Below are 16993 nucleotides of genomic sequence, written 5' to 3' on the forward strand. Positions count from 1 at the left end.
CCCACCTTTTCAGGATTCAACGGCCGGATTTTACTGTCGCATTTAATGCAGTCACGCGCAAGGCACGTCCCCTGACGTCAGCCTTCCCCGTACCTTTATCCAGAATGCCGAAGTGACTCGCTTCGCCGAAGTGATTCACTTCGCTTTTCGGGGGGGGTAGTGATGGGGTACGTACTAAACAAGCCCAATAGCAGTGACGGCCCATCAGCCCAAAGCCCAAGGAAGAGTATCAGTTCGGCATTACCAAAGAGTTCGGCCCCAGCCTACAGCTCGGTAAAAGCCGACCAATCAAGCTCTACTCTCAGATTGGCAAAAGCTGCTCGGCAATAGCTCAGCAGTTCGGTCCCCAAGGAAGAGTATCAGTTCGGCATTACCAAAGAGTTCGGCCCCAGCCTACAGCTCGGTAAAAGCCGACCAATCAAGCTCTACTCTCAGATTGGCAAAAGCTGCTCGGCAATAGTTCAGCAGTTCGGTCTCATTATTCGACCGAACTGGGAGATAGTGGTGTCAACTCATACAGGATCTCATGCAGGATAGCGGACCAAACAAAGAGATAGTGGACCCATGCAGGATCTCACGACCTCCACGACATCCACGACCTAATTACTGATGATGTAAGCCACGACCTACTTAGTGGTGATGTAAGCCACGACCTAGTTAGTGGTGATGTAAGCCACGACCTAGTTAGTGGTGATGTAAGCCACGACCTAGTTAGTGGTGATGTAAGCCACGACCTAGTTAGTGGTGATGCAAGCCACGATCTTAGTTCAATGTATAAATAGAACTTAGATCAGATAGACTAAGGGAGAGCTCTCTAGACATCAAATATCATATAGCAAGTCTGTATTTGTAAGCTGGAAAACCAGATCAAGCAATACAATCTTGCCCTCCTTTCTTCCCGTGGACGTAGATTTACCTCAGTAAATCGAACCACGTAATTCCTTGTGTCGTGATCTATATTCATTACCTGCATTTACTACCATTAAAAATTCGCCCAACCATCTCTCTGTCTTTGTGAAATGCTTTCCATTTATTCTCCGAGTTTGATACTTATCGGCAATTATTGGAAGATTGATTTACTCATTGTTCCTCTTCCCTGGCCATGGATGTATATGTGGATGTTCAGGATTCTTGCGCTACGCTGCTGAGCAGCCTCAAGATCACACTTGAATGAATTTATATGCAACTGAGTTTTTTCGTGATTTCCGTCCATCAGCCTTATGCCAAAAGTAGCCGACTCCCTGACTTGGTGTGGGGCGTTTTTTCCCCAGTGTCTCCATAAATAATTTGGAATAGATTGTTTAGTATGTGGAGTCATCTCTGGCTATGCTAGTGTATATGGAGGGTGGCGGAGGGAGTATATTATGGTATATTTTTGGATTTATTTTCTACATAGGCATTCCCGGTGCTTATCGTTATACTCTTCAATTTCCAGTGTCTTACCAGTGGCTGTTTCTTAATCAACCTTCAGCGGAAGCCACTCCTTGTTTGGTGCTTGGTTATTTTTACTCCGTTTCATCAGTTCCTTTTTGTGCTGAGCCTCAACATGTGGCGAGATGCAAAATAAATTGTGGTTCTGTTGATGGTGGAGCTTAAGGTGGGCTATCTTGGTCTGGCTGTTGGACATGGACCAATATTTGGTGCTGGTGTTGATCGAGTTTATGAAGGGTGGCAGAGTAACAATAGTATTTTCGACTGTCGTTTATCTTCTTGCTGGACATCTCCGTTGGTTATTGTTATGCTCTTTAATTTCCTGATTTCAGAAAGCAGTTCTGGGCTTTGACAGTTCGACAGAGGGAGTATAGTATAGTATTGTTTTCACTACCTGTTACCTTCCACCTAGACTTTTCCAGCCTTATTGTTATCCTCTTTGATATCCAGTCTCTGACTTTTGGGTGGGTTCTTCATCAGGCTTCACTGGAAGACAGCTATTGTTTGATGCTTGGTTAACTGTTCTTTTGTAAACTGTTTTTGTTTAATGTTTAGTCAATTTTTCTGGTTTGATGCTTGGTTAACTTTTTTATGTTAAATGGTTGTTTATTTACCTACGTGTGAATGTTGTTTTCAGCCTTTGTTGCGGGTCGTTGACGTGGACCAAACTCTGATACTTGCATTTATGGTGTTTATGAATGCTGGCCTTTCTCCTGCCATTTATCTTCTAGCTGTGCTTTCCCTTATCTTGCTATATGCTCTTTCCTCCTGATCTTTGGATTGCTCTACCTGTTTTCAGGAGAAGGACGTTCTTTGTTTTTACGAGGGAGTATAGTTAGTTTTCTTTTCTAATAACTTTTATCTTCTACCTAGACCTCCCCCTGCCTGAACTTACCTGTGTTTATCGTTATACCCTTCAGTGTCCAGTATCTGAGGGTTGGGTAGCTCTTAATCAACCTTCACCCAAAGGCAGTTTTCATGGGAAGGCAGTTCTTGATGATGCTCTGTTTTGTAAGTTTCTTTTTTTACATAGATGTGTGTAATGTTTCTGGCCTCACAAGACAAACTTTTTTATTCCATGCTGGCAAAGATGGTGCTGGCATTGGGAGTAGTAATTTTCTAGGACGTTTTATCTTCTAGCTTACTTCTCTTCAATTTCCAGATGTATGTTATGTGTATGGTTCTATCAGTAATAAAGGGAAGGTGATTCTCACGTTTTATTATGTGGCAGTGAAGGGAAGTATATTATCTTACTTCTTCTGGTACATTTTATCCTAGATGCACCTGTGCTTATTGTTGTTCTCTTCAGTTTTAGTGTCTATTCGGGTGGTTCTTAATCGACCTTCACTGGAAGGTGGTTCATACTTGGTTATCTTTGCGCTGTTTCAATAGTTCTTTTTTTTATGTAGGTTGTGGATATTTCTTCCTCCTTTGATTGAAGATGCAAAATAAGTTTTGATTCTGTTAGACTTGGAGCTTAAGGTTAGGCTATTGGGCCTGGTTGTTGGACAAGTGCAAAAACTGTTGATGCCATGATGGCGTTGTAGTGTTTTTGAGGCTTTGCAGAGGGAGTATCGTATTTTTTATCGTCATTTATCTTCTAGCTGGACTTTCCCATTGCTTACTGGTATGCTCCTCAATTTCCAGATGTCTGCTCTTTGGGCTGTTCGGTCAGTTTTCAAGAGATGCCATTCTGTGTTTTTATAATGTAGGGAGTATGCTACAGTGTTTTTGTTTACTGTGTTTTATCTTCTACGTAGACCTTTCCAATGCTTACCGCCTGTACTCTTCAATTTCCAGTTTCTGGTCATTGGCAAGTTCTTAATCAACCTTCACAAAGAGAGTTCTGGTTTGATACTGGATTATCTTTTCTGTGTTTCATCATTTTGTGTGTTACACAGATTATATTTTATCTTCTGCGTAGACATTCCCGGTGCTTACCGTTATAATCTTCAACTTCCAGTGTGCTATCATTGGCTGGTTCTCAATCTACCTTCCGTGGTAGCCAGTTCTGGTTTGGTGCATGGTTACTTTTACTCCGTTTCATCCGTTACATTTTGTTACATGGATATAAGGTTTGGCCTCAACATGTGACAGGAGATACATAATAAATTTAGTACTGTCGAAGGTGGAGCCTAAGGAGGGCTATCTTGGTCTGGCTGTTGGACATGGACCAATATTTGATGCTGGCGTTGACCGAGCTTATGAAGGGTGGCAGAAGGATTATATCGTATTTTATACTTTCGTTTATCTTCTCGCTGGACATTTCCTTTGTTTATTGTTATGCTCTTCAGTTTTGATGTTAGATATTTGGGTATTTCAGTTTCCAAGAGAAGGCAGTTTTGGGATTTTACTTTGTGACGGAGTGTAGTATAGTGTTATTTCACTACCTCTTATCTTCTACCTAGACCTTCCCGCCCTTATTGTTGTTCTCTTGATATACAGTGTCCGACCATCGAGTGGCTCCTTCATCCGGCTTTCACTGGAAGGCAGTCTAGTTTGAAATTTGATGCTTGGTTAATTTTCCCTTTAATCTGTTCTAGTTTGAACTTTGATGCTTGGTTAACTGTTCACTTTAATCTGTTTGTTTATTTATCTATGTGTATATCGATTTCAGCCTTCGTCGCGGGTCGTTGATGTGGACCAATCTCTGATGCTGCATTTATGGTGTTTATGAGGGGTGACATTTATCCTGTCATTTATCTTATAGCTGAGCTTTCGCTTTACTTACTATTATGCTCTTCAATTTCCAGATATCTGATCTTTGGGTTGTTCTATCAGTTTCTAGGGGAAGGCCATTCTTTGTTTATACTGTTTGGCAGAGGGGGTATAGTATTATTTTCTACTATTTTTTTTTCTATATGGACTTTCCTCACGTTCATGTTTACTCTTCAATTTCCACTATCTGAGTGTTGGTGGTTCTTAATCAACCTTCAACAGTTAAGTTGGAAGGCAATTCTGGATTGGTAATTGAGTATCTTTACTCTATTTTATAAGTTTTTTGTTTGCTACGTAGATGTGTATAGTATTGTTTTTGTCTTCAGTGACATTTGACCGGGAAAATAATTGCTTCTGTCAAAGTAGGAGCTTAAGTGTGACCGTCATTGTATGGTTGTTGGACACTGGACACTGTTACATCTCTGATGCTGGCAAGGATAGTGCTTATGGAGGGTAGCAGAGAGAGTACAGTATTTTTCTGCTGTCTTTTATCTTGTAGCTGGTCTTTTCCTTTACTTGTGAATCTATCAGAGTAGGAGTTGATTGAAGGGCTATCTTCGTCTGGTTGTTTGACATGGGCCAATATTCAATGTTGGTATTTGAAGTGTTCTCGGAGGGTGGTAGAGGGAGTATAGTAACTTTTGTATTTCATTCATCTTGAGCTGGATTTTCCCGTGACTTATTGCTATGCTGTTCATATCTCCAGATGCCTTATTCTTACTTCATTCAATATGTTCTCAAGGAAAGGCTGATTGGTGTCCTACAATGTGATAGAGGGAGTGCATTATAATATTTTTCTTTGTTCATTGTTTTACATTCGTTTCTAATTTTCTACTGTCATTTATCTTCTAACTGGACTTATTTTGCTTGTTATTATGCTCTTTAATTCCAGAGGTCTCTGCATGGTTCTACAGGAAATTCGGTTCTGGGTTTGATAGAGAGTACAGTATGGTATCTTTAAGATGTGATCTTTTATGTAGACATTCCTGTGCTTATCATTATACTCTTTAATTTCCAGTGTCATATTGTTGGCTGGTTCTTCAACCTTCAGTAGAAGCCATTTCTGGTTTGATGCTTGGTTATTTGTACTCTATTTCATCAATTTCTTTTTTTTGTTAAATTGGATATTGTGGTTGGCCTCAACCTGTGACAGATTTTACAAATAAATTTTGGTTCTGTTAAAGGTGGAGCTTAAGATGGGCTATCTTGGTTTGGCTGTTGCCTATTGGACACGAATCAATATTCAATGCTGGAGTTGTCAGTATTTATGGGGGCAGGGAGAGGGAGTATAGTATTTTTCTAAGTTGTTATCTTCTTGCTGGACATTCCCTTTGCTTATTGTTGTTCACTTCAATTTCCAGATGTCAAATATTTCGAGAAAGTAGTTCTGGGCTTTTACAATGGCAAAGGGAGTATGGTTTGTTATCGTTTAGATTTTATCTTCTTGGTAGACATTCCCAGTTCTCATTGTCATACTTCTCAATTTCTCGTGGCTGAGCAATGGCTGGTTCTGAATCGACCTTCAGTGGAAGCCAATTCCAGATTGATGCTAGGTTATCTCTGATCTGTTTCATCAGTTCCTTCTTGTTACATGGATATTGTGTTTGACCTCACCCTACAAGAGAAGATATGATCACATATAAAATAAATTTGATTCTGCTAAATGCGGAGATTGAGATGGGCTTATCTTTCTCTTGTTGGACATGATTAGGAACCAATAATTGATACTGGCCTTGACTGATTTCACTTGGAGCTTGAGGTGAGCTATTTCACTTATTTATCTCAACTGTTCACCTTCCTTGTTGTACGTGATCATTTTTCTTCGGCTTATGTATTCAAAGCTGAAAGAAACCCATGATTTCACCGTCTAATGTCGTCCAACTAAGTGTTCAATTTTCCTTTTATAGCTAATGAACAAATTGTATGATTCGCCATGTGAACAAATTTTTTTTGAGCTTCAGTTTCCCCTTTTGTATCTTATTAACCAAAGAGATACAATTTTGCACTAGTATTTCTGCAACTATTTCATATAAGAAAATATAGTCTTGCATGAAGGAGGTAGATAGGGGGCTGGGTTGGTCTATGATTCTTGGTTATAGAAGAAATGAACAATTAGTTGGCTCTCTACTTGAATATATATGAACTTTTTAGTACAGTGAATCCATATGTGTGTTTTTACGTATACTTGTGGATAGGTAGAGTCATGTAACTCTGCCTGTGTGCTGGGGTTCCCTGCCACAGCCGGTCCCAAGCCCGGGAAAAGAGGAGGGGCGACCAAATAATGTAGTAAGGTTGCCTTTATGAGTTATTTTACTGATTATGATTTTCTCTTCCAGACATTCACTAAATTCTAGTAATTCTTTATGTTGTATTTTATTATTGCATTACTGAAGCTATTTTGTTTTTCCTTATGGTATTTCTGCCTGCTTGATCCATACATGTGGTTATGTTTAGTAGTTACCATTACATTTTTCATGTATCACCTCCGTTTCAAATTATTTGAGTTGTATTCCATTTTAAGTCGTTCCAAGTTACTCGAGTCTTTTATTTAGCTAAGTTTTGTAGTCAGTATCTTCTACCTTGATTTTCCCCATGCTTATCGTTATTCTCTGCAATTTTCAGTGTGTACTTGGGCGGTTCTTAAATGGTTTGATACTTGGTTACTTTCCTCCGTGTCTATAATTTTTCTGTTATGTGGATTTTTTTTCTTCTACGCCCTTTGATAGGAGAGACGAAATAAGTTTTGATTCTGTTACACAGAGCTTTAGGTGGGGCTATTTTGGTTTGGTTGTTGGACATTGTAGTATTTATGGGGGCTGAAAAAGGGAGTAATGTATTTTGTATCGTCATTTATTTATTGCTGGACTTCCCCTTGCTTACTATTATGCTCTTCATTTTCAAGATGTCTGCTCTTTGGCTCGTTCGATCAATTTTAAAGGGAACACCACCATTCTGTATTTTTACAATGTGGAGGGAGTATAGTGCAGTGTTTTTTCCTACTGCATTATATCTTCTACACTTTCCCCATGCTTACTGGTATACTCTTCAATTTACAGCGTCTTTCCCCATGCTTATTATATACTCTTCAATGTATAGTCTCTCGGCCCTTACCAAGATGAAGATGAGGGGAGTTGTCACCACTGTATTCAACACTAGCATTGAGGTTTGAGAGATCGTTTGAGATGTGATTAGTAGCTCTCGATCAGGATATCAAGAGCCAGTAAGACCTTTGTAGCTGCATTCAAAGGGATATGTACTGGTGATTAGGAGAGATACCTCTTTGCTGCAGCAGGTTAGCAGAAGGTGTGTTGTAGAAAGACGGTTGTTGTGGCTGCGAGGACTGTCCCCGTCTGTGTGGACTCGACTGCGGTTCATACTATTAGAATTGGAAAATAAAATAGTAATTAGGATTTAGATTAGCTTTTATTCTCAGCCTATATATAAGGCAATGTATTGTATTTTTTAATCAATACTTTTCACAATAAAGATATTTTCCTTCTTTTTTCCCCTCTTTTAATCGACAGTTTCCTCTCTTTAGTCAGTGGCAGTTTCTTCTTCTCCTTCAATGGAGGTTTCTCCATCATTTTGATTTTCCAAATCTTCACACATGCCTATGCCAGAGAATCTTTTCCCAGAAAACCTGCCCAAAATGCTGAGGATTTTCCCCTTCGAAAATGCTGTGATAAATGTGAGCATCCCTCGGCTGTGCGCCATCAGTATTGACACCAATCGCCTTGGCTGACTCAAGCCTCAGTTCAAAATACAAAAGCAAGGCCCTAACATCCTGAATATTCCAAGGCTCAAACCTTGAGACGATGGACACCATGACTGAATCGTACTCCGCTCCCAAACCAGTGCAAGATTTGATCTTCTTCTGGAACTCTGCTTCCGGCTGACCCAAGGTAGTCACTGCACGTTTTCATTTAATCGTAGATGTTCATTTTTCCTTATCCAATAGTACTATTACGTTTTAATATTATCTTTATCTAAACTACCAAACCATCATCTTACATCATACAATGGTCTAATATTTTTGACACTCACCCCATAGAGAAGTAAGCTATTCCAATATAATGTTCTAAGAATCCACAGCTAAAGATGAGATTGTCTTATATAGAACAGGGAACTCATAGAAAAAATTAAAAGAAGATGAGAAGATTGTCTCATATGGATTAAATACTGGAAGAAGATTGTGAAACACTAGGAAGTGGAGAAATCCGAGCATTGATCTACTATTATATAATAAACCGTCCATAACAAGGATAATATGAAATATGAAAATTGAAGAAATATAAATAAGATTAATTTTTTTGGACCAAAGAAGTATAAAACAAACTCGTGTCTCAATTTTTAGGAGTGATTGGTATATATGGTGTGGTGGAATAATTTATTAGGAGTGTTGAATGAAATAAGTGATTTTAGCACGTTTGTACAACTATATAGATCTAATTCGAAACAATATAAATATTAAATTTTAATACTTACATGCTGTGATATAGACTATAGATTAATGTATAAAGGATTTACTAATTTATGCTCTTATATTCATGCGTGCTCAATATACTACTCCTATTTCACTTGGAGGCAAAAGCAATAAGAAATCAATATATAATGTTTAAGATAAAAACCTCATATTCTATGCCACGATTTTTAAGAAAGTTCTGTTTATTCATCTATTAAAAAAGAAAATTACATAAGATATACTTCCTCCATTTTATTTTAAAAATAGTGCAACCGGTAGTCAAAGATAAATGAAATAAGAATTTCTAAATTATTTATTGTTTATACTGAGTTCTAATGAAAAGAAAATTTGAATACTAAAACAATGAGAAAAAATAATACTGTCAGGATACTCAATTACCGGTAAGAATCTCCTCATCCACTTTTTTTTCCACCACTCCTGTTCCACCTCTCACACCATCACTTATTAAATTTGGTCGTGGAGCAGAAGTGCAGGAGGAAAAGTGAATGAGGAGATACTTACCGATCAATTACTAACAGAGTTAGATTAATATTGATAGATTGGTAATCTTGAATGATCTCACTTACCAAAAGAGCCTTAGTTATAAAAAGAAAAAAAAAACGCATATGGAAAATCTGTAAACCTATATAATAAAGATGCAATTTAATTCTTTTTTCCACAAAAGGAAAATATAACAGAGTAGATTAATATTGATAGATTGGTAATCTTGAATGATCTCACTTAGCAAAAGAGCCTTAGTTATAAAAAGAAAAAAAATGCATACGGAAAATCTGTAAACCTATATAATAAAGATGCAATTTAATTCTTTTTTCCACAAAAGGAAAATATAACAGAGTAGATTAATATTGATAGATTGGTAATCTTGAATGATCTCACTTACCAAAAGAGCCTTAGTTATAAAAAGAAAAAAAAAGTATATGGAAAATCTGTAAACCTATATAATAAAGATGCAATTTAATTCTTTTTTCCACAAAAGGAAAATATAACAGAGTAGATTAATATTGATAGATTGGTAATCTTGAATGATCTCACTTAGCAAAAGAGCCTTAGTTATAAAAAGAAAAAAAACGCATACGGAAAATCTGTAAACCTATATAATAAAGATGCAATTTAATTCTTTTTTCCACAAAAGGAAAATATAACAGAGTAGATTAATATTGATAGATTGGTAATCTTGAATGATCTCACTTACCAAAAGAGCCTTAGTTATAAAAAGAAAAAAAAAGTATATGGAAAATCTGTAAACCTATATAATAAAGATGCAATTTAATTCTTTTTTCCACAAAAGGAAAATATAACAGAGTAGATTAATATTGATAGATTGGTAATCTTGAATGATCTCACTTAGCAAAAGAGCCTTAGTTATAAAAAGAAAAAAAAACGCATACGGAAAATCTGTAAACCTATATAATAAAGATGCAATTTAATTCTTTTTTCCACAAAAGGAAAATATAACAGAGTAGATTAATATTGATAGATTGATAATCTTGAATGATCTCACTTACCAAAAGAGCCTTAGTTATAAAAAGAAAAAAAAAAGTATATGGAAAATCTGTAAACCTATATAATAAAGATGCAATTTAATTATGTTTTCCCCAAAAGGAAAATATAATCTATTTTTTGGTGTGTTACCTAATCCTACCAACAATTAGATGACAATACTATTATTTTTATCCACCGACTTATTTCGATCCAATTAATCCACGGACTTATTTCAATCCAATTAATCTCAGCCGTCCATCTGCCGCCAACCACACCTATATATATGACACCTTTTGTAAATAACCCTAACCATTACTCTTTTCTTCTTCGGATTCCATGTTTGTTTGTAATTTATTGTGGTTTTGTGCTGCGATTTAGATTGGCGATTAGGTTTTGCGTTCCCTCTTAACCTACATTTTGTGTTTACGATCGGATTACTATCTCTGTGTGGTGCGATTTCGCTTAACCTTCCCAATTAAGTATGGCGGCGAGGATTGATGATCCAGCGGAGGGTTTCCGTTTCAACCTACTCTTGAAGTTTCTGATTTGTGTCTATCGTTTGTGGTGATTCTTCTACGATTTGGATTATTTAGTTATTTTCAATTTGAAGATCTAAGGCTGTTATGGTTACTTGACGGTCTGTTTATATTATGACCCCTTCTCGGGGCTCACTTTCGTTTGTTAATGTAGTGCAATCGATCTGGTAGCTCGTGATCATTCGGGCGAGAATGTTAATTTTGCCTCTTTGTCTATGTGAAATTCTTTCAAGTTCATTCTCCAAGTTTGATAGTTATCGACAGTTGATGGAAGTGCTCATGGTTTGATTAATTTCCTCATTGTTTTTCTCTTCTCTGATGTTCGCTGGTGAGCAGCCTCAAGATCACACATTAATGACGATGAATTTCTTATGCACAAATCTCTGACTTGGTGTAGGACGTTTTTTCCCAGTGTCTCCATAAATAAATCGGAATAGATTGTTTGGTATATGGACACGGAATCATCTCTGGCAATGACAGTGTCTATGGAGGGTTACCGATATACTCTCCAACTCCATTGTTTTAGCATTGGCTGGCTCTTAATCAACCTTCCATGGAAGCCAGTTCTGGTTTGGTGCTTGATTATTTTTTCTCCGTGTCACGACTCATCAGTTTCTTTTTTTACATGGGATGATGGGATACTGTGTTTGGCCTCGATATATTACAGGAGATGCAAAATAATTTTTGTTCTGCGCTAAAGGTGGGCTATCTTGGTCTGGCTGTTGGACATGGACCAATATTTGGTGCTGGTGTTGATCGAGTTTATGAAGGGTGGCAGATGGATTATAATATTTTTCTATGTACCGTCGTTTATCTTCTACCTTGATGATTCCTTTGCTTATTGCTATGCTCTTCAATTTCCTGATGTCACATATTTAGGTTATTCAGTTTTCAAGAGAAGGCAGCTCTGGGCTTTCACAGTGTGACAAAGGGAGTATAGTATTTTTTTTACTACCTCATATCTTCTACCTAGACTTTCCCGTCCTTATTGTATTCTCTTTGATTATCAGTCTCTGACAATTGGGTGGGTTCTTCTGGCTTCACTGGAAGGCAGTTCTATTTGATGTTTGGTTAACTGTTCTCTTTTAGCTGTTTATTGTTTGATGCTTGGTCAATTTTTCTGGTTTGATGCTTGGTTAACTTTTTTATGTTTGATATGTTTGTTTATTTCCCTATATGTGAATATTGATTTCAGCCTTTGTTTCTGGTTGTTGGACGTGGACCAATCTCTGGCTGTGATCTCCCTTATCTTACTATTATGCTCTTCAGTTTCCAGATGCCTCATATTTGGGTTGCTCTACCAGTTTCCAGAGGAAGGCAGTTTTTTGTTTTTACTGAGGGAGTACAGATAGTATTCCTTTCTAATAAATTTTATCTTCTACCTCGACTTCCTGCTGCCTAGACTTACCCCGTGTTTATCGTTGTACTATTCACTTTCCAGTGTCCAAGTGTTCGGTAGTCTTAATCAACCTTCATCAAAACGCAGTTTTCAACAGAAGGCAGTTCTTGCTGGTGCTTGAGTATCTTTAGTTTTTTCTCTGCTTTCTATGTTTTTTTGTTTTTCACATAGATGTGTATAGTGTTCTTGGCCTCACCCATTGACATGTGTCAGGAAAAAAAATGATTCCACACACATCACTGATGCTGGCATTAGGAGCAACATTATTTTTCTATGATGTTTATCTTCTAGCTGACTTCTCCACTGCGAACCGTTATGCTCTTCAATTTCCAGATGCATGTTACTTGTGTGGTTCTATCAGTAATCAGGGGATGTTGATTCTCAGGTTTCGTTGTGTGGCAGTGGAAATAGGTATAGTATTGTACTTCTACTGCATTTTATCCTCTTCCTACATATACCTGTGCTTATGGTTGTTCTCTTCAGTTTTCGTAAGTATGATATCGTACTTCTTCTGCTGCATTTTATCCTCTTCCCACATATACCTGTGCTTATGGTTGTTCTCTTCAGTTTTCATTGTCTATTTGGGTGGGTGGTTCTTTATCAAACCTTCAGTGGAAGCTGGTCTGTATTTGGTTATCTTCGCTCTACTTCAATTGTTCTTCTGTTATGTGAATTGTGGATATTTTCCTCTTTGATAGGAGATACGGAATAAGTTTTGATTCTGTTAGACTTGGAGCTTAAGGTGGGGCTACCCACTATCTTGGCCTGCTATGGACCAAAATGAGATGATGGCATTGTAGTATTTATGGGGCTTGGCGGAGGGAGTATCTTATATTTTTTGGGTTGTTCGGTCGGTTTTCAAGGGATGACGTACTGTGTTTTTACAATGAAGGGAGTATGTCTGCTACATTTATCTTCTACATAGACCTTTCCAATGCTTATTGTTATAATATTGACTTTGCAGTTTCTGTTTGTTGGCTAGTTCTTAATCAACGTTCACCGAGCGAGTTCCGGTTTGATGCTGGATAATCTTTTCTCTGTTTCATCAGTATTTTGTTTGTTACATGGATATTGATTTTAACTTCTATGTAGACATTCCTGGTGCTTACCATTGTACTCTTCCATTCCTAGTGTCTTACCATTGGCTGGTTCTCAATCAACATTCTTTGGAAGCCAGTTCTGGTTTGGTGCTTGGTTACTTTTACTCCTCTTCATCAGTTTTATATTGTTACATGGATATTGGGTTTGGCCTCAACATGTGACAGGAGATGCAGAATAAATTTTGGTTTTGTTGGAGGTGAAGCTGAAGGTGGGCTATCTTGGTCTGGCTGATGGACATGAGCAATATTATATGCTGGCATTTACCGATCTTATGAAGGATGGTAGGAGTATATAGTATTTTTATGCTGTCGTTTATCTTCGTACTGGGTATTTCCTTTGCTTCGTGTTATGCTCTTCAGTTTCCTGATGTCAGATATTTGGGTTGTTCAGTTTCCAAGAGAAGGCAGTCTTGGCTTTTACATTGTGACAGGGAGTATAGTATAGTATTTTTTCACTACCTGTTATCTTCCACCTAGACCTTCCTGTTCTTATTGTTGTTCTCTTTGGTATCCAGTCTCTGACCATTAGGTGGTGGATTCTTCATCAGGCTTCACTGGAAGACAGTTCTAGTTTGAACTTTGATGCTTGGTCAACTGTTCTCCTTAATCTGTTATTTTGTTTGGTGCTTTGTCAGTTTTTCTGGTTTGACGCATGGTTAACTTTTCTGTGTTTAACCGGTTTGTTTACTTTATGTGTATATCGATTTCAGCCTTTGTCGTGATTCGTTTACGTGGACCTATCTCTGATGTTTGCATTTATGGTGTTTATGAGGGTGGCATGTATCCTGTCATTTATCTTCTTGCTGAGCCTTCTCATTTCTTACTTATGCTCTTCAATTTCCAGATGTCTCATCTTTGGGTTGTTCTATCAGTTTTCAGGGGAAGGCCATTCTTTGTTCAAACTGTGTGGCAGAGGGAGTATAGTATAGGGAGTATTATTTTCTACTACTTTTGTTTCGTCTATATAGACTTTCCTCATGTTTATTGTTACTCTTTAATTTCCAATATCTGAGTGTTGGGTGGTTTGTTATTATCCATCAACAGAAGGCAGTTTTTGTCAGAAGGCAGTTCTTGCTTGATGCTTTACTCTGTTTTGTAAGTTTTTTGTTTGCTACATAGATTTGTATAATAAATTAATAATGTTTTTGTCCTCACCCAGTGACGTGATAGGACCAAATAATTGCTTCCATCATAGTAGGAGCTTAATCGGGACTGTATTTTTCTGCTGGCTAGGATAGTGCTTATGGAGAGGGTAGCAGAGAGAGTACAGTATTTTTCTGTCATTTATCTTCTAGCTGGAATTTTCCTTTACCTACTGTAATGCTCTTTAAGGGAAGGCAGCTCAGGGCTTTTACAGTGCGACAGAGGGAGTTTAATGCACCATTTGCTTATTACTACATTTTATCTTCTACCTAGACGTTCCGATGCTTATTGTTACACACTTCAATTTTCAGTGTCTTGTGAGGGCGATTTCCAACCAGACTTCCACGGAAGGATGTTCTGCTTGGAACTCTTCCGTTAGTTTTTGTTTCTTATTGATCTGGATATTGTTTTTGCCCTCACCCATGTGACAGGAGTTCTATCTAAGTTGGAGCGTAAGATGAGGCTACTTGGGCTGGTTGTTGGACTTGGACCAATCTCTGATGGAGTATAGTATTTTACACCAATCTCTGATGGAGTATAGTATTTTACACCAATCTCTGATTAAGTATAGTATTTTTCTATGGTCAATTATCTTCTAGCAGGACTTACCCCTTGCTTATTGCAATTCTCTTCAGTATGCAGTTCTATGATCTATTGGTGGTTCTTTCAGTTTAGGGTTTCACAACGTGGTTTTATTATGTTAGAATTTCATTTATCTTAAACTTTTCTCAGTGCTTATCATTATAACCTTCAATTCCCAGTGTCTGATCTCCATTGTGTGGTTCATTATCAACCTTCACTGAAAGGCTGTTCTTGTTTAATGCTCAGTTATGTTTGTTATGATTATTTTTTTAATTTTGTGTGTGGATGGGGGATATTGTTTTCAGCTTGGAGATGCAAGATAAGCTTTGATTCTTTTCAAGTATTGTATAGGTTTGTTCTCTACTATATTTCATCTCCTATGTAGACTTTCCCCATGCTTACCGTTATACTCTTCAATTCCCAGTCTCTGGTCATCGGGTAATTTTTAATCAGCCTTCACCAAAAGTCAGTTTGGTCAGTATTGTGCTCTGTTTCATCAGAATTTTGTTTGTGACAGATGTGGATGTTGTTTTCAGCCTCACCCTGTGACAGGAGATACCAAATAAGTTATGTATCTATCAGAGTAGGAGCTGAATGAAGGGCTATCTTCGTCTGCTTGTTGGGCACGGGCCAATATTCAGTTCACGGAGGGTGGTAGAGGGAGTATAGTGCTTTTGTATTATCATTCATCTTCTAGCTCGATTTTCCCCTTTCTAATTGCTGTGCTGTTCATATCTCCAGATGCCTTATTCTTACTTCGTTCAATATGTTCTCAAGGAAAGGCGGATTGGTGTTCTACAATGTGATAGAGGGAGTGCATTACAATATTTTTCTGTGCTTATGGTTTTACAGTCATTTCTACAGTCATTTATCTTCTACCTGGACTCATCTTTTGCTTGTTAATATGTTGTTTGATTTCCAGATGTCTGATCTCCGCATGGTTCTATAGGAAAGTCGGTTCTGGTTTGTTCTGTTTGATAGAGAGAGTATGGTATCTTTTACGTAGATGTTCATGTGCTTATCATTATACTCTTCAAATTCGAGTGTCTTATTGTTCGCTGGTTCTTGATCATCCTTCAGTGGAAGCCAGTTCTGGTTTGATGCTTGGTTATTTATACTCAATTTCATCAGTTGTTTTTTAGGTTTAATTGGATATTGTGTTAGGCCTCAACCTGTGACAGGATTTACAAAACAAATTTTGGTTCTGTTAAAGGTGAGAGCTTAAGATGGGGCTCTCTTGGTCTGGCTGTTGGGCACGAATCAATCTTTGATGCTGGAGTTGACAGTGTGGGGGCAGAGGGAGTATAGTACTTTTCTACGTTGTCATCTTCTTACTTGACATTCTCTTTGCTTTGTTTTGCACTTCCAATTTCCAGATGCCAAATATTTGGGTTCTTCAGTTTTCACGAGAAGGTAGTTCTGGGCTTTTACCGTGGCAGGAGTATAGTATTATATCTTACATTCCATGTGCTTATCATTAAACTCTTCAATTTTTGGGTCTGAGCAATGGCTGGTTCTTAATCAACCTTCAGTAGGTAGCCAATTCTGGTCTGATATTGGTTATCTTTATTCTGTTTCATCAGTTCCTTTTGTTACATGGATATGTTTGCCCCAGCCCTACAACAGTAGATACGATCACACAAAATAAATTTGATTATGTTAAACATGGAGAGATTGAGGCGGTTCCATCTTTGTCTGGTTGTTGGACAGGGACCAATCTTTGAGACCGGCTCACTTATTTCACTTGGGAGCTTGGGGTGAGATATCTCACTTATTTACATCAACAATTCAAGCTTCCTTGTTGTAACATGATCCTTTTTCTTTGGCTTATGTGTTCAAAGCTCTCACAAGAAACTATTTCACTAACTAGCATGGTCACATTAATTGTTAATTTTCCTTATATAGGCCAAGGGACATATTGTATTCGAACAAATTTTCGTTTCCTATTTGATATGGTAGATGACTGCAGTTATTTCATATAAGAAAAGTGCAGTCTTGCATGAAGGATGTAGATATGGAGTTGGAATTGTATATGAATCATGGTTATAGATGAAATGCACTAGTTGGTCTTCTGAGTCTATATGAACTTCTTAGTCCATTAAATCTATACGTGTAATGA

At 37.6% G+C, this 16993-nt stretch overlaps 2 long non-coding RNA genes across 2 annotated transcripts; both read left to right on the forward strand.

Annotated features, from left to right (window-relative positions):
- The first annotated feature begins 1008 nt into the window (after nucleotides 1–1008).
- On the forward strand, nucleotides 1009–7666 carry LOC121785556. Its single transcript, XR_006046972.1, has 2 exons — nucleotides 1009–2442; nucleotides 2841–7666. It is a non-coding gene; the product is annotated as an uncharacterized LOC121785556 (long non-coding RNA).
- Nucleotides 7667–10439: 2773 nt separating this feature from the next.
- Nucleotides 10440–16954, forward strand: LOC121785562. The gene is made up of 2 exons (XR_006046973.1): nucleotides 10440–15312; nucleotides 15392–16954. It is a non-coding gene; the product is annotated as an uncharacterized LOC121785562 (long non-coding RNA).
- Nucleotides 16955–16993: the final 39 nt, after the last annotated feature.

Source organism: Salvia splendens, chromosome 2, assembly GCF_004379255.2.
Source record: "Salvia splendens isolate huo1 chromosome 2, SspV2, whole genome shotgun sequence".
In the NCBI taxonomy this organism is placed as follows: domain Eukaryota; kingdom Viridiplantae; phylum Streptophyta; class Magnoliopsida; order Lamiales; family Lamiaceae; genus Salvia; species Salvia splendens.